The 26,632-nt window shown below is 35.9% G+C and overlaps 2 long non-coding RNA genes across 2 annotated transcripts; one reads left to right on the top strand and one right to left on the bottom strand.

The window, feature by feature from the left end:
* The first annotated feature begins 1,285 nt into the window (after window positions 1–1,285).
* Window positions 1,286–8,727, top strand: LOC136832488 (uncharacterized). The gene is made up of 3 exons (XR_010851238.1): window positions 1,286–1,713; window positions 5,426–6,322; window positions 7,502–8,727. It is a non-coding gene; the product is annotated as an uncharacterized lncRNA (long non-coding RNA).
* Window positions 8,728–20,155: 11,428 nt separating this feature from the next.
* On the bottom strand, window positions 20,156–26,257 carry LOC136832489 (uncharacterized). Its single transcript, XR_010851239.1, has 2 exons — window positions 26,116–26,257; window positions 20,156–23,751 (listed from the first exon to the last, which is right to left on the bottom strand). It is a non-coding gene; the product is annotated as an uncharacterized lncRNA (long non-coding RNA).
* Between the last annotated feature and the right edge of the window lie 375 nt (window positions 26,258–26,632).

Here is a 26,632-nt window from a genome sequence, read left to right on the forward strand (position 1 = left end):
AGTATACGTCTTATATTTCTACAACTACCCCAGAACTGCCGAACTGGGTGAGGGCTAGTGAAGGAAGTTCGGTATAACCCCATTGGTTGTTGGGTCATAATCATTCTTGTGGACTTTGCATTTGAAGAGTGTTGCACCTTCATTGTTTGCAGGTAAGGTTAATTATGTAATAAATATATGATGTTAAAGTTGGCTAGTCTCTGCCAAAATTAGCAGCTGTTAAAGGCTTTTGCCGTAAAGCTTAAGGAAAAAAGTTGTTTTAGTTTATTATCCCAAGATTTCGACGTGGATTGGCGCTACTTAGTGCAATTGCAATATACGATGGATGGGGATTTCGTACCAGAAAGCCTACAATTGACGTGCATATGGATAATCGTAGGAATACGTAATTTTTCATATTAATGCACGTTCAACAATTACGAAACAGTGGTTTAACGTTGTTGAAATAACCGAACTGTTCTTTTTATCTTTACTGGTAACTCCTGTTTCGTTATGATAGGGAGTCTGTAGGCCTATTGCATTTCTCAAAGGAAATAAGATCAAGTTATTCTTAAAACTGATTACGCCAGGAATTAATAGTGACAAGTTTTACAAAAATGAAAATAAATGACTGCCATATACTCTTGACTGATTTCTACAGTTACTAAGAATTGTAGAAGGCTTCAGCTGAAGAGGGCAATTATTCAAGTAGACGAAAGTACCTGTATATTAAAAAAACGTATCAAAGAAATAATAATTGTGGAGTTCTTCTACACTTAAAAACTTCATGGTTATTGCATGAATAACACACAATTGTATGGAGTTCTTCAAAAATAATGACTTTTATTGAAAAGACACCACTGGCAGAACTGTTACGGACGAAATCTTAACGGCACATGTGCAACGTTAACCCTTATTGATTGTCCAGGAAATACTTGTCCAGGAAAGAGACAGTGTTCGGGAACTTCAGATATTAGTATATGCTAAACCAGTTATTAGATTATCATGTTACGCAGATGATGCAGATTTCTGCCTTGATTATATATTATCCTTTAGGTTGCGTCCTAAAACTCATAATCAAAGATTTTTGAGAGTGAGATGGACTGGAAAAGTGAAGATGAACGAGGACAAGAGAGAATATATATTAAAATGAGCTGAACGAAGCATAAGCCAACGCATGACGTCAGCAAAGTGCAAATGAACAGCGCAGAGGTAAAAATAGTAAGCCTGGGACTAAGCCATTCAAACGAAACAATTATATTTATTATAACAAAGCAAAGTAAAATTTCCAAATACGGAAATTCTGCGGGAGTAATAAAAGGAAAGTTTTTGCTTGGGTTGTTCAGAAATCAATGTCGAACATATTCATTATACATTATATGTTAGACACCAAAGGAGAATGGTCCCCACAGAAATATCGTTTGAAAACTGGTTCTCATTCCACCAGCCAATGGGAGGTCGTTTGCAAAGACGCTTTGCCAAAAACTAAAGCTTTCAGCCAATGAGAGAGGGTGATAGAAACGTTCCGCATGGTGGAGGCCTCTGGTTGGCTAAAGCAATTCCTACCCTGACAACGGATTCCGGAATCCGGAAGCCGGAAGCCGGAACTAAGGCTCAGCTGAGCTCAGCCCGCTCAGTGTAGTAGCCGGTCTAAGCCTGAAGATGGCCAGAGGTGTTCGGGAACAAGAATTTACGAAATGAAAGAAGTTCGCTGCTAAGAATAAGGCATTTCAGGTTCGTTTCACCTACATTCCCGGGAATAGTCTTGATTTTGTAGATGATAGAAGTCTGAATAATCATTGGAAATCTTAAAAGGTGTAATGGAAAGGAGTACTGTGGTCGCAAAATTAAGAATCGTGAATTTTCGAATGCTAGCCGGTTGTTTATATCCTCAAGAGATGGATGCCCATTGTATAGGCTACAACTATTTCGAAAACTGACTTTCCAATGTTTTTTTTTTTTCCAAAATTTGGAGGATTTTAAATGTAGGTATGGTTCAGGGTCCTTAACAGATTTTATTGCGAGGGTGTTTAGGTGCCGGAGGGATGAGGGGCTTGATGTGGACCTCTGGGTCTGGGCCATGAGAACCAGAAGTCATATTCATATCAGGAGTGAAGCAAAGGGATTTTATTAAGTTCATGACATATGTAAAGAGCCAATGGTTTAAATTAAATGTTCTAGGTTTCCAAATCGAAAATACAGTAAGTGCAATTTATTGAATAAAATTTAACTGATGCAAATCTGTCTAGAGTTAAGATTTTTGTCAAAAAATTTAAGAAAAAGGACATTTTAATGTGTCCATGTCCTAATTACTGTAACTGACGTTCAAAGGTTGTGGTGTTGATGAACAAATAAGCTAAATACTGATAGTCCCAAGTTAAATCGATAGTCATTCTTCAACTAAGGTAACAATGCAGAATGGTCTCTTCAACTAAGGTAGCAATGACCAAATACCTGATGAATGGTCATCAAGAGTTTTCAAAAGACCTGACTGCTAGTCAACTGGTGTGGATTTCAGCTAGGGTAGATAGAGAGAAAAATACCCTTGATACCCAGAAACATATCGGTGTTTATTGGTATCAGAGGTATTTGGTTTTCATATTGTACTTCCTTTTGTATTGGCCGAGTTGGCGTACCAGATGCTCAAATAGTGAAATTTGCTGTCACGGAAACAATCGGATATCGACTGTACACTATTGCGGTGTGGTACTAGTGACAAATAAAGCTGAATTTAACTTAACCAGTTCTCTTTGGTATGGATTAGGTAAGTAAATATGGTGACATGAATATTCGGAGACACTGAAAAGGTAAGGGGTTATAGACTATGAAGATGGATGGAAAGGAATGCCCATTGCTTGAGTTGATGGTAGGCCTATATATATATATATATATATATATATATATATATATATATATATATATATATATATATATATATATATATATATATATATATATATATAATATATATATATGTAAATAAATATTATATATATATATATATATATATATATATATGTGTGTTGTGTTAAATTACATTTACATTAACTTGTAACCCATTTAGGCCTGCAGGGTTGGAAGCTACCTGAGCATGTGGAAAAATGAAAGCATCTTCATTGATATGCGGTTACGAGAAAGCTTGGTTTAGCGACTAGAATTACTTTGCGAAACTAGCAATGTTGCAATTGCATGATTGGCTACAAAACTGGAATGTATTCTATTCCGTGACTTTCTTTTAATCTTGAAGACTTTCATTGTTTTGGTTTCAGTTACGGGAAATACACCGTAAATTAAATTACTTTGAATTTGAAATTACCCTACATAGGCCTGCTGACATTGCAAGGCCCAATAAAATCCTCTAGCCCTGTTGTACCAAAGTAATGAAAGGTATTTGTTTTAATTAATCTTTACAGCTTCTCATTTAAGCTTAAAAGATCGAAGGTATGTTGAATAGTCCCGTCTGGGAAGATGGAAATGAATCAATTGAATCTCTTAACATTTCTGTGATTTTAAGTTTCACTCTCATTTAGCGGCAATTTAAAATGGCAGCACCGTGAATGTTTGTGCCATTCAAGTTAAATTTTAGTATTTTACTCCAAACTTAGAACCTGATTTAGTGCAAGTAGCCGATGGATGATAGCTAAATTTTTGGATGATACAGATATTCAGTATGTTAACAGTTCATTTTTACCTGGGGTGAAGTGGTGTTAGCAGATTTAGCATTATTTAGTTTTATTGGAGTGAAAAGGTTTTTAAAGATTTGAATATTTTAGTTATTATTATTTTTAAAGTTATTATTATTATTATTATTATTATTATTATTATTATTATTATTATTATTATTATTATTATTAGCCAAGTTACGATCTTAACTTGACAAATTAGAATGTTACTAAGGCCAAAGACACCAATATGGAAAAGAAAAATAACGCATTTCGGAATAAGTAAACCAGCAAAGAATAAACAGCACGAAAGAAAAAACAAAGGAAAACCAAATGAAGCAGAGATAATATAAATAAAAGACAGGATAATTAAACAAAAATATGAAATTGTCCCAAACAAAGTCATTTTAATGTCGAGGAAAGGGTGGGGTTATTATTTCCAATTAGTTTCCATCTCCCACCCCTACAAAGATTAAAATAAAAATACAATTCAGTTAAACATCAATTTGATGTAATGTATCATTCAAAAATGATGTTGAATAAACTGAAGGTTCTTTCAGTTACGATACATTTGTAATCAGTGGGTTGCTTGAGTCTTGAGATTAGATTTTAGCTATGTATTTGTCTTGCAGTACCAAAGGAAATGAGTTTTAAAGGACAGGTGATTTATTTCTGCCGCGCTAGTTTCCTCCGTAGTTGGGAGTGCCATTAAAACGGGTCCTGGTAGTGAGTCATTTACGCCGTAACATCCAAACTGGCAAACGACCGAATTGGGTGTATATAATACTTTGATCCCCGAAGGAGCTAGTACTAAACACGGCGTCCCAAGAAGCTTCCGCCATGTCTAACGGCCTAAACATCACATGGCCTAAAGTTGTGACGGCCTAGCCTAACAGGTTCACAGACGTAATACGGCCTAATCGTCCCGAACTCATTAAAACCATGATACGTCATTAGTTAGCTTTTTTCTTATGAGATATTTTCGATTACTGATCTCTCGTGTAAATATAATTTGAGTTACGAATAAGGTGGCGTTAGTTTTTTGCTCTTGGAAAAATTATTTCATATTCATCTGGATTAAGCACAATCTTGCTCGCATGATTTGAGTTTCATCTGGCAATCTCATTGTGTGTTCGATGAATCTTGAAGCTTGTGTAGACTGAATGTGTCATCGGTTTAGTCTCATGCTCGTACTTTTTTTGGCCAGACTAGTCTTGAAATTTAGAGCACAAGTGAGGAACACTTTTATTTGTTTCTCTCACTTTACCGATTACCAAGCTAAGGAAATACCTTATGAGTGGCAAAGACTAGCTGAATAAATGTTACACTAACATAAGCATTTTATTTTACTATGAAATGTTGCAATGTATTGTTTAATTGAATACTGGGAATAAAAGGTGCTAAATCTTGACACACTGGAATTTTGAAAATCTTTCAAAAGACTATTCACGAAGGATATGACCCACTACCTACCACTGGGTTAGAATTGTCCAATTTGCATAGATTCGGAATCCTGTGTCTTAATATCAGAAATTGGTAAAAACAATTCTTGTCAGTTGCAGTGTTCATTACCTAAGAGATTTGCTACCAGCACTGAAATGAACGTGAATAATAGCTTAGTTCTTTACTGCAATATAACGAGCTGCAATTAATGATTTTCATTGACCAATAGGTATATAAAGGAATTATATAGCCCAGTTTCTCTGTAACCTAAGACTTTATTTGTATCGACGTTCTTTTTCTAATAAGTACCTTTTAATATAGACGGTATTTTTACTTTACAGACAAAATTTCACTTCAAGGGGCCACGGCTATTCCGATTCAAGTCGTTTCAATACATCCATAAAAACAATTCGATACAACTGGCAGTCTTTCAATAGACCAGTCAAATCATTTACTAAGTTAAACAGCAGAAGAAGACGTAAGATCTGATTGCTAACGCAAAATCCAGATATAGACTTCGATAAATCAGTAAACCTAATCACTTAACAGAGAACTAAGTAGCCCTCAACAATGCGAAATGTGTTCTGCGATCTATTATTGCTAATGTATTTTTATAATCAGTGTCAGTGCGCCATTTAGCACTAGTCAGCACTGTCATCAGTCAGTTCTTAAGAACCATTTAGCTAAGCTTATTTATTTTCGCGGTAATTTAGCATTGCAAAATCAAGCAATCATATTACAGCCTTGGAAATTTAGATTTGCGAAATAAACACGGTAGATTAAGATAAATATATTAGAAAAACTAAATTATCGTGAGTAAAAAATAGATTGACAACTAATTCATGAGAGTTGCCAAAAGTATTAGATATCCGAATTACGTAAACTTCAGTGTACTTGTAAAAGATAAATGTTTGTGCACTGCACGTTTCTGATGATTGCCTGCCATAATAAACGCAAATACGACAATTTTGGTTTTATAAAAATCGTATAAATGTTTGAAAAAATCAGTTTGGGCGCTTAAATGTTTGTGTAGGAACGAACTGGGTTGTATCAAATCGGCTTTATAGGTGTATCGAAACGACTTTAGTTTGAATCAAAGCTACTTAATGCCGGAACGACGAGAGGAAGAACCAGAAACCACATTAACAGAGAAACCGCAACAGTGAATCTGTGTGTAATGTCGAGGTAGAAAGCTATCCAAGCCCTCGTGATATGGCAGGAATCAGCCATTGAAATTGGTGAGTTTTTATATAGTTTGATTTTCTGTTGGTAAGTTTGTATATAGTTTGGTTTTCTATAAAAGATCCCATAAATTCGATAACTCGAGGTTTGATACGAGAGCAAAAATATTGACACAAAATATGCATGAGCCATTTTCCCATAAACAATGGCGTTCCTAAAGAAAAGCTTTGTATATTATATAAATGTACGAGCCCCGAGATAAGAATAGGTTACTAAATTGACATAAGAATAGGTTACTAAATTGTCACAGGACTGAGGTGGCAACTTTTTACCAGAAGTGTCATGTTAAATTACACAGTTGTGCAGGCTCATGAACATTTTTGCGAACCCCAATCCATTCAAGCTCTGATTCTAGGGTCATACTGAATATTAGGTTTGCCCTGTGGAAATATATTTCATATAGATAATAATCCTGTGCCTCTAATTTAACAAAACCTGTCTACGAAAATGGGGTCGGTAAGGTACTTGTTTGTAATGTGGATAAAACAGAGTCAACGGATTTGTGGATAAAACAGAAGTTGTCTTTACTGACACTTGTTGCCAGACGCACCAGAGGTAGAGATTCCCAGCTTTCTCGTTAAGACAGCATCACAATGCCTTCTGCATTTCCTCAATATCCAACATACTGGTTACAGGGTGCACACACACGCGCGCGCGCGCGCGCACACACACACACACACACACACACACACACACACACACACACACACACACACACACACACACACACACACACACACACACCATCTTTCACCTTTAATATTGTTGTTCCATCCTACAACCCATCTTCTTTATTACACATGTTAGTGAAGTTCGGTTGTTTTTTATTAACACTTCCTCCCGAATTAACCCTTCCTTTTAACTGAATTCTGTACTGTACCTGACTCGTCCTCTAAAGGCAGGAAGCGTAGCTTTATTCATAGTTTCTCAAACCTAAAACGTGGCTGAGTTCTCAACAGGGAAGAAACTTAAAACTAGATACAATATTGGAATAGCGGTGTTTCTGGGTATTTCTAAGAAGGCAGAGGCTCTTGGGTATACCACACCACAGACTTGCTGCATTATTTGTCGAGATTTTAAGCCACCAAATACGAACTACACTAGGTCTGATCCCCTTGATAGGATTGCGGTTAAATTCATCTAGCACTAAACTAATAAGGAATCTCTTGTTCTAGGTCTCGGGGCGTTTTGACTGACTGATCACCTCTAACCCACAAAAAAGCAGCAGCAATATCAGAAGTGGAACAAGGCTTGCCCTTCTACTCAGAGATCCCAGGCTATAGTTGTACTTTCCAGGCTGGGAATGAGCAAGCATGGGTCTCATCCCTCTAGTTTTCACCTCATGGGAGTACAAATAACTACCAAGTAACACAAAGACCACTTACACAAATCTCATCACCCAGTGGTTCAGACTTAGTATAAGAATCAATATATCCCCAGGCAGTGCAGTACTGAGACCCTGGGTCTGTTTTCTTTCAAATTCTTTTCTGTATGACCAAGAATGGAAGATTTGTTGTTTGTGCACTCTAAGGATGAAGGTTTAGTCACAGATTGAACTGAAAGGAAATTAATGGAGCTGGCAAGCTAGTATTCTGTGGATGAGCTAATAGTTAGGGATATAACAACCCAGAACCGTAGCTGCTACTGCTGTTTATATACGATTTGCCCATGTCTGGAAGTGTACCAAGATGTGATGTCCATGACTGATTTAGTGCAAAAAGCTGCATAACCATGCCTGAAGGTGCATCAGGCTGCAGTATCCTTGACTCGATGTACACCAAATTGAACTGGTAATCATCTATGAATGGTGTGCCAAGTTGCAGCATCCAAGACAGAATGTGTTAAACTTCAGTGTCTGCGGTTGAGGGTGTGCCAAACTGAAACTTAGGAGATTGTAGATGTGTCAACTGCAATGCTTATGATCAAAGATGTGCCAGGCTGGATTGTCTATGACTAAACGTGTGCCAAACTGTAACATCCAAGACTGAAGGTATGCCAAGCTGCATCATCCACGACTGAAGGTGGGCCAAGCTGCAATGTCTATGACTGGATATGAACCAAACTGCATTGTCCACAGCAGAATGCCTATATAGACTGAGAGTGTGCCACTGTGATGTCCAAGATTGTAATAGCCAAACTGCAATGCCTACAAGTGAAAGTGTGTCAAGCTTAGACATTCATGGCTGGAAGTGTGCCAGCCTGCAACATCCATGACTGAAGTGAGCCAAACTGCAGCAATCAAGACTGTAGGTGTGATAAGCCTGGCATACTGAAGGTATGTCAGGCTGCAATGTCTATGGAAAGTGGACCTGTTTGACTAAACATGTTATTACATTTTGAAGTCACGTATGTTTAAGGATAGTATTTTTCAGGTACTTGGTTTTTATTTGCAGTATACAGCAGGTCGGTCGTCATACTTGCCTTGGTAAATTAGACTAATATGTTATGCTTATTTCCTGTTATTTTCCGTTAGTTCAAAAATTATCAGTTGAAAGTTCATTTGTCAGAAAGAATAGGTTTTACTGATTGTATGGAATATCTTGTGTTGGTCAGTATAGTTAGGAACAGTTGAGGGAAACAAAACCTCTGAGGTATGAACCATCTTAAAAAGATTATATTTTCGGCTAACGTTCAAATGATTTTTGATACTTTTTTCTCAGCAAGTCCCATAGATATCCTAAAACTAGCTAACATCGTAGTATGGACTTGGCGTTAAGCTTCTCATATATACTTTTCGCAGCCTTCAGCCAAAGTTTTTTATTGATTTATATCAAAGATCCTTTAGAATTAGTTTTGTAATAGTTTCGAGATCTTGCATTATTACCATATGTAAATAAACCATTGGTACTTTTACTTTAAAACTTAGGTTACTGAACTGCTTTGTTTAATACGGGAGAGGGAGAGAGATGATAGCCTGAAGCATATACAAGTTTACACACTTCAAATATGAGATATTTCAGAATGTAGTTTAGTAGTTTCATATGAATTTTGATGACAGATGGAGAACATCCCCTGTTATAAAAAAAATTGATACACACTAAATTTTGTAAAATGCTTACATGACAATAATGCTTTTGCTTAACATTAGACATAAATCGGTTGTAAGTTGATACTATTAAATATTGGAAAGTATCTTATCAAGAGCATTATTGTCATATCTGCATATTTCAAGACACTGCTGACGTGTGAGGTTTAAAACTGAAAATATTGCTTTAAGCATAGTTTGGTATTGATGACAATAGTGTTGTTGATAAACGAGTTAACAAGTCAACTCAGAAGTTCAGTGCTGTTTTGAAGGGAGTCAGTACTCAATTTGAATGCATTACTCTTAGGATAATTTGGATTTTCTGACATTAAGTGATTGAATCTTTTAGGTAATCTCAAATTCAAAATGAAACTTCAAAATAAGTTAGGTATTATTATCAATGATTAAGTGAAAGTGTTGTTTTAAGAGAAGTTTGACAAGGTTCTGGTGTATGAATTAATAAGCATTTTGAGTTATGAGAAAGGTTTATTTGCCTTATTACATTGATAGGTAGACTTTTACTCTAGAACACTAAATATGCTCCATACCTTTTGCTGTACAAGAGAAATTCATTGTCTTTCCTTGTAATGTTGACCTAAGGGACTGGTTTCCCATGAAAGGTGTAAGTTATCGTGTTCAAAGAAGTTGAACAGCAAATTAGAAGGGACTAAAGGGATGGAAAGAAAAGTGTAAGATATTTGATAGGATTTTTGTTATGCGAATACTTACCCAGAGAACAGTTATTAGAAATTAAATTTTTGCAAATTAGTTCTGGCTCAGGTTAGGAACTTAACTCGGTCTCTGTTTGTAGTTACATTTTAACAAAATATGTATTTGAATCTCATGACTTTTTTAATGTAAACTGTTCGAGAGGTTCGCATGTTTATTATTTCTGATTTATAGATTTTGTAAAAATTTAGTTTGTAAAATTTGGAATTCACAATGCACAAGTGTCTTGACATATGGAGATTTTGTAGGTTAAGGTATTGTATTAATCGGTTTTTTTTTTGAGAGAGAGAGGTTACTTGTTTAATGCTGTTCCAATTGAATGTAAGTTAGTTACTATGATCAAGATTCAGTTAATGTTAAAAATTTAACTTTGAAATTTGGATAATGGTAAAATTATTGTAATGCCAAATTATGTACTGATTTTGTTGTACGAGGACATCTGAATTTCAGCTTTTTTCTCAGTTCTTATCGTCAAAGCCTTTATTTAGCCAGAAAAAAATTCGTGCCTTTGTCATTTCTTAGCACAACAGAGCAGGGCAAAAATTCATTTAAAACCTTTAGTGGCTACAAACAATCAAGAAAATTATAATATCCAGTTTCTTCTTAGTTATGGTATATCATGTGGAATTGCAATCTAGATTTGATAACTTTGAATTTGGAGACTCATAGCTGTGTAAAGTTTTTCCTACTGGTTAACTGGCAGAAATCTTGAAGTAGAAATTATTTATTGCAATGTTATAAGCTGTGGACACGAAATATTTTTTAAACTGGTCTGACTGAGAAATCAGTCTTGCTTCTTCCTCTCAACCTTCCATTCTCACTAGACTTTCCTCTTTACGAACTTAAAATCACACACTATACATTTAAGGGAGATTTTTCAGTCTACTGTTAAAGCTGTTACACAGAAACACTTGGCATATTTACTGTTGTTACACAGAAACACTTGGCAAATTTACTGCACAACTTGGAATCTGCTGAATTGCATACTTTTTGCACTGTAGAAGTGGTTCTGATCACTCAAGTACTTGCCAGCAGAGAAAACCTGCACGTTTCATCTTGCAATGAAGTCCATGTCTCTCTCTCTCTCTCTCTCTCTCTCTCTCTCTCTCTCTCTCTCTCTCTCTCTCTCTCTCTCTCTCTCTCTCTCTCTCTGTGTGCTCGTTTTGTGTCTTGCTGAAGTCTGTACATAGGTCTACGTGGTACCATTTCACACTACATACTTTACTGAAGCTTTCTGGTACCTCTTGAGTGTTATAAGGCATCAGTCTTGGCAGGATGAGTCTTGGACAACTTGAATACTTTGCTGATTCCCCGCTAGGCACACTAAGCACCGTCAAGGCACTTTTGTTATTTCTTCCAGAAACAGTACCTCACTCTTAGCATTCTCACACTTTAGATTCTTACTTGGAACATACTCTTGAAACACTTGAAGGAGTTCCGTTGTTCCATGATCATAGATTTTTCTAATCTTAGAGGGTATGAAAGTGGGGTCAATTTTTTTATGTAAAGATATTTTTTTTGTCACCATATTGTTAAGTGAATTCTAGAATTTTTTGTCGTAAATTTTGAGTACATGTTATTTTAATTTTTGAGAAAGGAGGCTTTTTTGTTTTTGATATCAAGGACAAAGTGAGAACTAGAGAAGTGTCTGTCAAAACTAATAATCTGTAAACCAGAATAGTTTTAAGAAAACTATTATTGCTCAAATAAGTGACGTAAGTTGAAGTACAGAAGTCCTCATATATAAACTGGAAAGACTTATTTTTAAAATAAAGTACTCCCTGGGAGTCAGCATTGCAGTGTCCGGGGAGGGAGTGGCCTCAGCAGGAGGTATGACTAGTCTGTTATCGTCTTCGAGACCGATTCAAAGGGTTGTTTTCTAAGCTGATAGCTGTTTGCCGATCTGAAAAAAACCTTTTATATACTTCCCTTATGCTTTTCCAGATGCATTCCAGTTTTCTGTCACTGATGATGAATGTTAGACGGACATTTTCAAATGTCAAAAAAATTACTTTATGTACAGGAAGTCCAAGAAGGGTGTGATTAATGTGGTAAAGTTACTGCTTGAGACAATTCGTAACGTTCGCTCGTATGGCTTTGATATCGTACTCAGGCGAATACTTGGTTGGCATACAAACTTTGATTCTTGTGCTTAACCTCGTAGAAAACTATAAACCAATCAAGCAAAAGACTTGTGGTATGATTCTGTATTTCGAATGTATTAATTGTTGTACTGTTGGCCATTGCAGCTGACATAATTCTTTTCTTGGAGTTGTGTACAATTTTACTTGTAAGAATTTGTGGATAAGGGTATTTGATCTATCTTCAGAGATATTTATACATAAAACTGACTGATTTTTATTAAGGATAACTGATTAAAATTGTTTCGTATAGTTAGATGCAAAAGTACTCTGTATGCATGACTTCAGATTCTTCGATTTTTTCTAAGAAAAATTCTCATTTCGGGGAAATTTTAATACTGAGTTGTCATATTTCACTAAGAGTTAATTATTAGATTCCGTTGTTCGAAATACCATTTTGTGCGAATTTGTTGACGTAATAAGGAAATTCTAACTTGGAGAATTTATTGTAATTGATTTGCTGTATAATAAGTTCGTGTTTTACATAGTATTTACAGGAAAATTTTTCACAATAGTAATTTAAATACTGAATATCATTTATATCCTGCCGGATGTCTTTAAAAAATCTAAAGTAAGTCCATCAGAACATTTAGAATGCCATAAGTTATCTTTTTTTGACAAGTGTACGACAATACTTTGATTATATTTCGGACACATGCCGTCCTTGCAAAAGGTGGTACCAGCTTGGGTCTTAAACACCTTCTCGTCTTAGGCTATCATTTCGATTCGTGTACCTGACATAAAGGAGGATAAATACCACGAAGTGTATTTTTTCAGTTCTGTGGGAGAAACATTGCAAGTTCATGACATCGTCAGTAATTAGTGGTTTATGGAGTCTCTGGCCTAAAATTGATAAACTTATTTGACAAAACATTTAACAAGGTAATGATGATTAGGTTCTCGAAATATTGGAAATGCTGGGAATTTGAGGCTAGGTAAGATAATAACCCACCCTGAAGTGAATGCAAAAGTTGAATTTTAAAAACTGAACAATGGTTTTCCTTGTTTAATAAGATGAGGAAACTGTCCTCAGTTTAAGGGTGCCTTTCAAACGGAAGGCTTAACTGATACGATTGTATTCCAAAATAAAGCTTGGTGTAGTCTAGATGAATTAGATCCTGTGGAAAATCTGGTTAACATTTAAGTACGGAAGTTAAAAAAGAACCTTTCATGTAAATTTTTGAAATATGTACATCAATTTATGCTGGTTTATTGACTAAGGTGTTCTCAAGTTTCCCCTGAAGGTTTGTTGACAATGAAAGTATCGTACTGACTTGCTGAGCTTTGTGTTGGCCATTAGAATTGGAGATGGATATCCCAGATGAGAGGCACTTAAATAATGGTGATGCTGTTTTGGGGTATTTTGTTACCGACAGAATATGTAATAAGAGGTTTTATTTTATTGGTTTATTCATATTTAGATGTACAGCCGGTATAGCTTTTCTGTTGCTCCAAATGGTTCTTGGCCGGTCTTGCTTAGTTAGGGTAACTCGAAGTCATTAGAATGTCAACTGGTTTTATAGTAAAATATACATGATCTTGGATGACTTTATATAAGATGCCAGGTATATGTTGTTAATAAGGAAATTTTCTTAGTGTTGGCATTGCTTCATTATTTAGCCTTTTAGATGTCAAAGGATTTATACAGAGGTTTTGTTCTTGATCTCGGCAAGTTTTATTACAAAGGTCAGAGTTGACAATGTCGACATGATATTGTGAGTCAGGAGCCGCATTGACGGTATGTATCTCAAGGATTAAATATATTTACTATGACGGAGGTTTGTTTTAAGTATATGTTCGTGTTTTAAATTAAGTCCATGACATTGAAGTTGTGAAGGTGTTGAATTGAAGTTTGGTGTGTCTAGAGTACTGATGAGAATAACTAATCGTTAATGTTAAGAGTTGTGCTTAATATTTTCTTAGTTCGTGGTGGTAAATTTTGGTGTACAGGAAAGCTTGATGTCTAGCTTGTGATTGTTAAAAGGTCGTGATGGTCTAATTTTGGGCTAAAGAAAAGGTTTGGAGTATGACAGTTAAGTGTAGAATACTGACATTGGAATATGTCAGGCAAGTTTAGAATACTGACATTGGAATATGACAGTTAAGTTTAGAATGCTGACATTGGAATATGACAGTTAACGTTTAGAATACTGACATTGGAATATGACAGTTGAGTTTAGAATACTGACATTGGAATATGAAAGTTATGTTTAGAATACTGACATTGGAATATGAAAGTTATGTTTAGAATACTGACATTGGAATATGACAGGCAAATTTAGAATACTGACATTAGAATATGACAGTAAAGTTTAGAATGCTGACATTGGAATGTGACAGTTAAGTTTAGAATGCTGACATTGAATGTGACAGGCAAGTTTAGAATACTGACATTGGAAATATGAGAATGCTGACATTGAATGTGACAGTTAAGTTTAGAATGCTGACATTGGAATAGTTGACATTGGAATGACAGGCAAGTTTAGAATACTGACATTGGAATATGACAGTTAAGTTTAGAATGCTGACATTGGAATGTGACAGTTAAGTTTAGAATGCTGACATTGGAATGTGACAGGCAAGTTTAGAATACTGACATTGGAATATGACAGGCAAATTTAGAATACTGACATTAGAATATGACAGTAAAGTTTAGAATGCTGACATTGGAATGTGACAGTTAAGTTTAGAATGCTGACATTGGAATGTGACAGGCAAGTTTAGAATACTGACATTGGAATATGACAGTTAAGTTTAGAATGCTGACATTGGAATGTGACAGGCAAGTTTAGAATACTGACATTGGAATATGACAGTTAAGTTTAGAATGCTGACACCGGAATATGACAGTTAAGTTTAGAATCTTGACATTGGAATATGACAGTTAAGTTTAGAATGCTGACACCGGAATATGACAGTTAAGTTTAGAATCTTGACATTGGAATATGACAGTTCAGTTTAGAACTTGACATTGGAATATGACAATTCAGTTTGGAATACTGACATTGGAATATGAATTAGGTATTTAGAAATCACCTGGTGGCAGCGGAGTTTGGGCTCCAAGCCTTGCTCTTGATAATCTATAATGTCTTGTTGGTGCAAGATGGTAGAATCAGGATTCATCAACATTAGTATCATCTGAGTACATCATATATAAAGCACGGGATATTTGTGCTGGTGTTTGTAACAGGTCCAGGATTCAAGACAAAAATGGCTTAATATCATTCGGATTCAGGAAGTATGCTTTTGAGAATTTCATTACATTGGTTTGTCATATTCTGCATAAAGGAATTCTGATCGTGAAAGTTTTATCTACAATTTTTATGCAATGCTTTTACTTTCATATATTGTTAGTTTCTGGTTGTTTTTTCCTTCATGGAGTCTGTTAGTTTTTATGGTTTTGCCCTCAAGATGCGGTTAGCTTTTATACTTTGTTTTCAAGACATCTGAATTTGTTAGTTTATTCGCTAGAAAGTCTTAGTTTGTAATTTTTCTGGTAATCTTGCTAACAACTGTTTGTTAGTTTTGTTGCTGAAGTCTAGTTAGTTTTTTTTATATAGGTAGAACACCTGTTGTCCTGGCTTTTTTGGCTAGAACATCTGTTTGCCATTTTTTTGGATAGAAAGTCAGATTTTTTTTGGCTAGTAGGGTGGCCAACCATTTGGCCTCCACCTAGACCTTCCTCCAGCCTTGGGCTTTGGTCCTATGCTCAACCAACTTTCGGCTTGGGTTTTTCTTAATCTTTCACTTAACCCTCTTCTTTCTCTCTATCTTTCTTACAAAACCTCTTCCTCTGCCCCCCCACCACACCATCCCTTAGGTGTGAGGGTAGAAGGCCAACTTCGGGTTGGTCTTTTAACAGCCTCCTGGACGCCATAGATCGCAGCGTCCTTGTTTTTTCTTGTTTGCCCTTAATCCTCCATGCTGGCTCTCAAGGAGTGGACTCTGTTTCCCTAGCATATACACTGGCCCACATGGCCGATAATGGAAATCAAACATTTTAAGGTGTTTGGGACTGACCTGCTCACAATCAGTCCCCCGATTTTTTTGGGGGGGAGCTTTTCTGAGCTAGTTTAGAGACTACGAGCCACACTACTCCCCAAGTACAGTAATCTCCTCGTCCCTATCCTCTTTTAAAATGTCACCTGTCATCTCGGCACATGATGCCCCACGCTCCCTTTCCACCAGTTCATCTTTGGTGACTATAATCAGCATAACATAGCACCGTATGGTTTCCAAGGCCTAATGCTTGATTGATATTAATTCAGTTCAGGACTCGTGAGTTATTGGCTTAAACATTCCATATATCATCTCCAGTGTTTCATGTCTAGAAATTTTTGTCTGAAGAAAATTGTTTGTTTGGGAGAGGTTTTGCCTAAAATATTTGTATCTCTGGGAGATATTTTTGCACAAAAAGTGTATTAGTTTAGCGGACGTTTATACTTATAAAAGTGTTTCAGAGGGGTTCATGCTCAGAAAGTACGTTAATTGAAAGTTTCCTGCCCATCGTATAAATTTTTCAGATTTTGTGCTCCGAAAAATGTCAGTTCGTTGGAGAGTTTTTTTTGCCTGGAAAATGGTAAGCTTGGGATGGTATTTTGCATAGAAAAGTGTACCAGTTTGTGAGTTTTTTGCCTAGAAATCTGTTGGTTTGCAACTTTTCTACCCAAAAGGTATCGATTTACATTTTTTCTTTGCTCAAGAAGCCTCTCAACGATTTCTTTTATTTTTTAAGTTTACGTTGGTTGGCCTAAAAGTTTTAAGTTTTTGGGATGAATTCTGTTTTTCTCTGAAAGTGGAGTTTATTTGCCGACAGGTTAGCCACTTTGGGAGAGTTGATTTTGCCCAGAAAGTGGAGATTTCCCTAAAGAGTGTTTTTGTAATTTTATTTTGCTGGAAAGGGCTTTTCAGCCATGCAAGTTTTTTTGCCAAATGTATTTTATTTTTCATCTAGGGAGAGTCAGTTCGAATGAGATCTTTGCCTACTTAGTGTATCAACTGGCAAGAGTTTTAAGCCCAGAAAATGTCAGTTATGGGGAGTATTTTGACCTAAAAGTTGTTAGTCTAGTTTTTTTTCCACCTAGAAACACACTTTTCTAAGTGAAATTTTACTGATATTGCTGACAAGCACAGAGTTTTAGTATTCTCTTGGGTATTCTTAACATAAAATTGGCTGCATTGTCAAGAATTAGGAGTTCAGTGGTCTAGGAAATGCTTAACAATTCACTGGAACAGGAATAAGCATAGGCTATTCCATATTGACTAGCCGACAAAAATCCATCAAATTGATGATTAGACCCTTCTGATTACAGTAATACTTTACAGCATCATAATGTAACAAATGTAAATCCGGTAAAACTACATTATTAATTTTAAGTGTGCGATTGTTATTGAAATATTTGAGAGGAAAGGCCAAGATTGAGTATCCAAATTACTGACCAAAAAAATAATTATCGAAACACAGATTGCCAGCAATTTAGTGTTAGTATTTTAAAGACAAGTCTTGATAATGTCTAAATTAAAAGCAGTATATTTTTCAAGAAGTTTTTCCTAACCAGTACGCATTTCAAAGGGCCGTGTTCATTCTGCAACCCTTTGCTGTTGATTCATACAAACTTAAAATTTTTGGTGTCTTGTACCTCTGCTCTAGTTAGTATGTGAAATAGTAATTTGAGTGTATGCCTGTTGTAGTGAGCAGAATGAAATTTTAATGTTTGTTCAATATTAAACAGCTATTTTCACTTGTAGACAGTTTTTTGTCACATGGGCCATTTTATAGTATCGTATTTGATGAGCAAAAATGAAACTCTGCATAGTTTTGTAGCCCCATTCTGGTGATAAAGAAACTGCTTTTCAGTCTAGCAAAAAATGAAAGCTAATAGATTTGAGAAGACACCCTAACTTCAAAACACCAAAAGAAAAATATTCCTATCAGATCCTGAACATTCTCCCTAATTACCCGGCAATGAGATGAGCTTTTGTAATGTAAATCCCACAGAACCGGAAGCAACCTGGTGGTCCACGTGTACGGTGAAGGCTGACGTTAGTCCGACCTGCTGTCCTGCTGGGGGAGGAAGAATGGGCCAGGAGGATATTAGCCGTGCACGTCTCCGACCATTTACCTGACTCAATCACGTACATTGAATGGTGTTCGGCCTTGAGACGGTTTGTTAGGCGTTTGGGTCACTCGTCTGCTTTTGCGGGGACTGTGTGTGTCTTGGTGTAATTGATTGATATTGTTGTGACGAAGACTGAAGGATGACTTAAGGCTGAATTATTTGGAATAAAGTTAATTGGCTTTAGTTTGGTTTACTTGTACAATTCCTCTAATCGTTTTGTTCAGAGAGGCATTTGAGAATGTAAATGAATGTTCCGTGTTTTGCAAATGGCACCAAGTCGTGCTTGTAACTTTGAAAAGTTTTGATTTTAAAATCTCGGTTTTAGCTCCTAATTATTAAATATCTTGGTGCCTGTAAATGTTAATAGGCCACGCCTTAAAATACGAGTTTTAAGATAAATGTGATTATGCAGTAAAACCGAAATTAACAAGCAAAAATGCTCTAAAACGTTTGAGGAGTAAATGATCATAGTTCAAAAATTCTTGCAATGATTTAACTGGTAAAAAAAAAAGTTCTGTATTGAAGCTTGATGTTTTACAAATAAATGCATGGTATCAAATTTAAAGTTAGGAGAGGTATTTGAAAGAACGGAATCTAATGTCAAAACTATCAAGTGAGAAATGATTACTTCAGTTTTGAAAAATTCCATTAAATGGGAATAATTTGAAGAATAACGAAGGAATTTGAAGTCATTCCTATAGAGCATTTCTACATCGGATGGGTTGTCACAGCAGCTCATTTTCTGTTGTGATTTAGCATTTTATTTAATTTTGCATCAATTTGCCAGTGCTCGTGGCAAAATCTTATTATGTTCGTAAGGGCGTTATGAACATAACCTTCAGTTTTGTCACCGGTACAGGCATTTTGTTATCAAATTTAACGGCAAAATGTTGGAAGATAACAGAGAACAGGCTATGTGAAGCCCCTAAACCATACTAAGTTATTTTAGTCAACTGACTTAAAAAGAATCAAGTCCATTCTCCTTATAAATCTCTCTGGAAATTAGGTTATAATAGCCGTATCAGAAGTATTTTACAAATAAATTTTCCTTCACCGCTCTAAGACAAGAATTCTATCAGGTAAATAGTCAATGACAAATGAGTTATGCGCTCGAAATATAGTTTAGTATCGCTTGCTTATTGTACCTCGATTTTCTATGAGGGTTAAATACAAGACTCATTTTCTATAAGACGAGAGGGAGACTTGGAGACTCGAAGAGTCAGTGAAAACGGAAATCAGGGAATGTCAAAATGTCATGTTGACACCCGTATATTTTCTGACGTGTTACCTATAGGGGGATCACGAGTTCAATGTTTTGCCGCTTAGCTTCGGGACAAAATTCCGGTAGCAAAAGTATACGGTGCTTTCATGTCTCGTTTCACTGGACACCCCGTGTCAGACAAGCACTGGCCTGAGTACGAAATCAAAGCCGTAAGACCGAACGTGAACTGAGGTTTGTCTCAGATTTAACACACCCTCTTTGAGCTTCCTGTGTATGAGTAGTTCGACATTTGACAGGGTCTAACATTCATCATCAATGATAGAAAACTGGAATGTATCTGGGGAGGTACAAGCGAAGTATGCAAGGTTTTTCCTAACCCGGCAACCAGCTGTTACCTTGGGAAGCAGCCCTTTGAGCCGGCTTCAAAGACTGTGACTAGTTATACCTTCTGCTGAGGCCACTCCCTCTTCTGGGGCACTGCAATGCTGGCTCCAGGGGGTAAAAGAAAAATAATTTGTTTTTGTTTTTCATTATTACGAGTAACCACACCCATCTTTGAAATTATTTTTTGGATTTAAATAAACGAGAGTACAGTTATTTGATGGTTTTTATTTCCTTACTATATACACTACATAGTTTTCTTAAAGAATACTGAATATATAACAAGGCATGCTTTTATTAACATAAACAAAACAAGGCATGTGTAAACCTCACCTTAAAAGAACACACTGACCCCATGGAAGGTCACAAAAGTGATTATTGCCTACAAGGCCAAAATTGTCTGTAATCAAGTATCTTTTTCAGTTAATCTTTTTTTTTTTTAACATAGATCATTTTACCTATATTCGTAGGTTCTAGGCAGTCTCTCAAAGGCACCACTTGGTGCAGCCAGCATTTAGGCTACTTGGAACACAAAAATGCTTTTACAAACCCTTCCTAAAAGTCATCTAATTTCAACATCACTACCGTGTTATCTTCCATCTTAGAACCTGTTATTTTATCTTAACTTTTTATCTCATAACTTTTAAACAAACTTCCTAGTCACTTAAAACTCTCGCACTCAGAGAGAGAGAGAGAGAGAGAGAGAGAGAGAGAGAGAGAGAGAGAGAGAGAGAGAGTAAGAGAGAGAGAGAGAGAGAGAGAGAGAGGTTCTTTACCTGTGTGTTTATCACACTACAATGAAGCAAGATAGACAATAGATGAGACACATGAAACAAGATAAACAGAAATGACACTGATGAAACAAAATAGAGAGAGAGAAAGAGAGCTAATCAAACTTCCAGACTGCATAACCTTCATAGCTTTACAAATGCCTTTTGTGCCAGTCTTAGCAGCATATCAAATCAATTCATGCTTTCCCAATGACCTCAAGTTTAGTAGACTTGAAACCTTCACCAAAGAGACCCACCCCTGGTAGCTGCTAGCACCTACAGCAGAAGATTGCTTTCTATTCGTAATCAGCAAGAGGGAAAGGAAGAACGAGTGTTTCTAGAATGGTGACCTTGTACTTGCTGGTAAGTTCAAGAAAAGTCAATGGTAAGGAAAGGGCTGATGTCAAGTTGTTGCACCTGTGACTCAGACAGTGTTACACAAGGAGTATTTAGTTAAGAAGGACTGGGATAGCTTTAATATAACTGGTGTAAACAATAGGAATACCTGAGGCAAGCTAATAGCTGCATTCAGCAACAAAAAGCTGAAAAATCATACTTATTAAAACTTTGTAAAATTATGGCTGTAAGTTAAGAGTAATTCATACTGTGCTTCCCTCCCTTGTGAGGTTCCCTCATTGTCCACAAGAAATAAAATTTGGAAACGAATTTCTCTGACCTGTGAAGACTGGCAAAAATTGTATTTGCAAATCAATGATTTCTTTACATTGACATAGTTGCTACAGGTGGAAGTTACCAGAGAGAGAGAGAGAGAGAGAGAGAGAGAGAGAGAGAGAGAGAGAGAGAGAGAGAGAGAGAGAGAGAGAGAGAGAGAGAGAGAGAGTTACAAAATAGTTTATTTAACAAACAGTAAAACACTTAGCCATTAAAAAAACATAAAACTCAAAATACACTTGATATACAAAAATTTCTTTTACATATTTTCTGAATGAACTGTAGTAAAATTCACTGATTCATGATCATGAAAGAGAAAACCATGAAGGAATGTGCTTTTCTTTTTTCTTCCATGGCTCAAAAATAACAATTGCATGGTAAAAGTACTCACACTGGAAACATTCAGTATACAATTAACATAAGACAGTCCCTATATTACAACTGGGCAATGTATTTTGGCCATTAACACTCACTATCTTACTCCAATAAAATCTGTAAAAACCTAACCACATGTTCTATTAAAACAAAGAATCCCTAAAGAATGTTAGACTGTATTCATTCATATCTTTGCTTTTATCCTCGTACCAAGTTTATATAAGAATGAACTCCCTTTCCCAAAGGTTCCCAAAAACATGGAGGAGCCAGGGTTAAAATTGATAACCATCAGGTTGGCTCCACAACAGGAAATTCATCAACACGCAAACTTTATACTGAGGTATCCCAAGGAATGTACCAAGAAAAAAGAAGAATCCACGACATTCAAGAATCTTGAAGGTGTGTGATTGCAGAGTACAGTATTCAGAGAGGCAGGGGGTACCATACAGACTCACTGTACAAGTGATGATACAAAAGATTATTGTTAACAACTAGATTGAAAAATCTGAGATAAATGTTGGAGTCCCTCAAGGATTGATGCATGTTCCTTTACTTATATTCACTGCAATGGCAAATACTAAAAAGGATTACAAAAAAGGCAGGCGCCAAGAGCAGTTATATGAACACAACCTGATGTTATTAACAAAAGCAGACAGAGGACATCTCACAAAAGTTCACACTATGGAAAATCAGAAAGGAAAAGAGAGGATAAAAATCAATACCAGCAAACCCAGTTGGAAAGTGGTCAAGGCAAAAATAAAAATTCAGGAGGAAGTGGTCAGTGGATGACCGCAAACCAAATGTACAAATCAAATGTACCTGTTTGGAGACTGTTTGGACTGAGGCTCAACAACAGACTAAGACAACAAAGAATGAAGAGTGTGATCAGAGGGAGGTTGAACAATTCATGTGAAATGTCAAGCAGAATAGCACAAAAACAAATGGTAATTTTTGTAGAAAGTGAAAGACATACCAGCAAGGTAAGAACTCAAAACAAGTCTAAATCCATAAACTGAAACCCTGAGGTTACATCAATGGTGGCGACAGTAAAGATCAGATGGATCGAAATCGTACTGACGCTGAAATACCTGTTGCTTTACAGAGACATAATGCTAATCTATCCATATCCACTGTATCCTTTCACAGAGACTATATGATTTTTAGAATTTATATGCAAGGCAAGCATTATGTCTAAACAATTCACAGGTGGACAGACATAAAGGGATTACAGTCTCATTTTGAAAACATTATAACTATGCTTCCATTAGCCTTATAAAAAGCAATTGGCTTTAGTTTCTTCAAGATAAATGTTGGCCAATAGACAAGGACAACTGTCTGCCTCAAAAAAGTTAAGGCTTAGCATTCTTAAATAACGACAAAGATTAGACATTGTAAAACGGGAAAAAAAAAGGAAAAAGCTGAAAACATAACAGGACAAAGCTGAAGTAGTTGGACAGCCAAGTAAGAAGAAGTCAAAGATAATGGCTGCAAAAAGTCAATGCAGCTGGGGTCAAAGGAATGCCAATGAGAACATTTAATACCACTAGAAAGCCTGCTTTTCAACACTGTAACTGGTCTCTTCTCATTTAGCTGCGTAACTTCTTGATTTTGTTCCATTTATAATTTGTATTTAAGAACAAATCCCTGAGGGGGGCCCAATGAGTACAGCAGTGTGATGCAATGGTCTTGTTCAAGAATTTTTTACAATAATGACCACCTAACCTTATGGAAAGCTTTAAATCCAATATCTTTACAAGAATCGTGTACAGGATTTAAGCAAGGTCCATATACTTCTCCATATTACAACAGCCCTTCAGTTATTTACAAGCTGCATACTGCACTAGAATGTAAAGCAAAGCTTAATCCATAACGTAAGGCACACGCCTTATTTTAGTCTCAGTTTATGTTCTATGCATTAATGAGCTACAGGAGGGAACTTGAACATCACTGATGATGATGAAGAACAGCAGAGTACATCATCTTCATGCAACCTGTAATAAAAGAAATGACAATTATACAGTATATTCATTGTTGTAATTTGGACACAAAATGACAACAAAATGTTTACTGTTCCAAAAACAATCTTGACCTAACAACAAATGCTATTACCACAACTTTCATTTTCTGTCAATACCTATTTGAACATGAACCCTAAACCAAAATGCTTCCTGAACATAATAATGTGTAAAGATAGCTCTAACACCAAAGGAGAATAGGTTTGAAATATTTCCATTCCCAGAATACATAAACCTTTTGTTATACTTCTACCGAAAGAGACGAGAATAGTAATTTGCTTCACTGGAAGGGAGAATTTAGTGGTTTTTTTCTCAAATGACTGAGTAAAATGTCCGAACTGCAAGGAGGAGCCCTGATCTGTAGTCTCTTTCTCATGTGGCTACACTGCCTGTATTGTTCTGGGCCAGAGTTTCATGGTAATGCGTTGTTTCAAACCTTCCTAAGAGGGAACAGACAAGAATAACACCATATTTCTAATGGTTACAAGAATAAATTAAAAAATTCAACTACTATACCTTCCTCCTCCTCTTTTTAATGGCATCCATAAAATAATAAATACGAAGAATTTTCTTTGTATTAGCATTGCTGGAGATGCCAACAGAATCTAGGAACCAGATGAATGAAACAAATACTTAAAGTGTAATATGTCACCAGAGTGTTTGCTACATTAATGTCAAAGGCTAATGCCCATTCTCAAATTCTCTAAGTTATAAGGCTAACTTCTAGTTTTTTAACCTAACAGAGGTCTTACACAACAGCTGTGCTTGCATGATACAACTTCTTTGTAGGCAATTACAGTTATCCTGTAACAAATGACTTTCTTGTATAAGCTGTTAGCTTCCCAAGTCCTTAACAGACACAATCATTTGAGTCACTGTTATTCATGGCTACTGCTCTTCATCAGAGATGTCATGGGCTCAAGGATCAGTCACAATTACCATATTTAAAAATAATAAGTGCACTGCACAATTTGCATGATGAGGGATCACTTCATACAAGAAAGTATTTTCTACACAATCACTAAAATGTATCATGGGTGTTACACAATCCTGAGCAATAACTGAGACATTTGACTGACAAAAACGTTAATTTGAAATGCTCATATGACTGGAAGAGTTCTTGCATTCTGCACTGCATGTGATGTGTAACTAATAACTACCATTTCAATTACCAACAGATGCAAGTGGCTTTGCTGATGCTGGTGTTCTCATGCAAATGTGTCACAAATCTTTAAGTCAGATCCCCCTAAGATCAGTCCTTGAAAATCAAGAGCCTCTGCCTATACCAAAGGTGAAACCTAGTTGTCTCTGAACATGAGATTCACCAGGCATGTACCTTAATTCACCAGATTATGACCAAAGAGCCAGACAGTGACAGTTCTTATACATAACAGGGCAATTACTGTACCATAAACATGTCCATTAAAAAACAAGAATAAAGAACAGCTGAAAACTAAAAAAATAGCTACAAAACCTGTTGCAATTACTATACAGAAATGCTACTAATCTCAACTTGCTGGAAGGTCTTGAAGTAATTCCATAGACAACCTACAATACATATGAAAGGTCTACCTGCTCCATTCAAAGACAGCAAGTTTTACCAAAAATTATAATTTCTCTTTGGTCCAGTTTTCCACAAAATATTGCAGCAATCCTACAACTGTTATTGTAATATGTTTCCATCTAATATGTAAAATTCTGAAAAAATAACTTTTTTTTAGAGTGTGTTTTTCATCCATAGCTCAATCTGATAAAATAATGGTATCTCTTTTTAGAGTATCTGTCACCTGTAAAAAAAAGGGCAAACCATACTGCTCCCAGATTTCTTCTCTTAATAAGTGTTCACTGGGGAATAACTTTATTACCATATAAAAGACAGATTCAAACTACAGTACTATGCATGAAAGTAATACTGTACTAGACTTCATGTACTTGTCTACTCTTCCCTTCCTAGTTCTCAAATTTCCTTACACAGGCTTCTTCACCAATAATCTATACCACAAACACACACTTATTTGAAACAACTAAATTATTTCACGAAAGAAAATCCTACAATACATGGCTGGCAAATAAGGTCAAAATCAATCCAGGAATGATAAGACCTTGAATTCTCTAGAAACAGTACCCTATCTTAAACTTCAAGGAATGCCTTCAGCTAGCATTTATACCATACTCAACTCATATTTCATACTTCTCAAGATGCATGTGAAAAAAAATCCAAATTCAGTAAAAAAATTGGACAATTTTGTCTACATTTTCCACAAAGGTTATTCAAGTCCATGATTTTTGGGAAGTGAAGAGTACACTTCAAAACAAAATGCTACTTTTCAGAGTACTCACTCTGTAATCAATGTATATTCTGTCAAAATAAGCCAGACCCTTAGGTATTTTTCCTTATTCTCTAGAATGTGACACATCAATGAACATTTAGTTGGACTCCATCCTCATATCATATACAGGCACGTGCTGCCACATGACACACCTGAAATGAAAAAGTAGAAAACTTCAGTCATCTTTAAATGAAATGCACACTAAACATCAAAATAAACAGCAGTGAGTACAGACTTTATTTCAGTTTGTAATCTAAATCATAAGCAAGCAAGCAATCATATGAGGCTATCAGTCGAGAAACAAATAAACATCCTGGGTCAAAGTATTTTTAATTTAATTTATTATATTTTAAAAACCACAGAGAATTTTTCTGGAATAATATAAATCAACAGAATTTATAAACACCTCAGGGAGCTAAACCTAAAGAATTTGTTTGGAATGAGCTGGAAATGCAGGATGGCATCAGTTGGATAGAACAAAGGATGACAAGCAAAAGACTGAAAGTGACACACCTGGGGCCTGAGAA

This window comes from Macrobrachium rosenbergii, chromosome 50 (genome assembly GCF_040412425.1).
Source record: "Macrobrachium rosenbergii isolate ZJJX-2024 chromosome 50, ASM4041242v1, whole genome shotgun sequence".
In the NCBI taxonomy this organism is placed as follows: Eukaryota; Metazoa; Arthropoda; class Malacostraca; order Decapoda; family Palaemonidae; genus Macrobrachium; species Macrobrachium rosenbergii.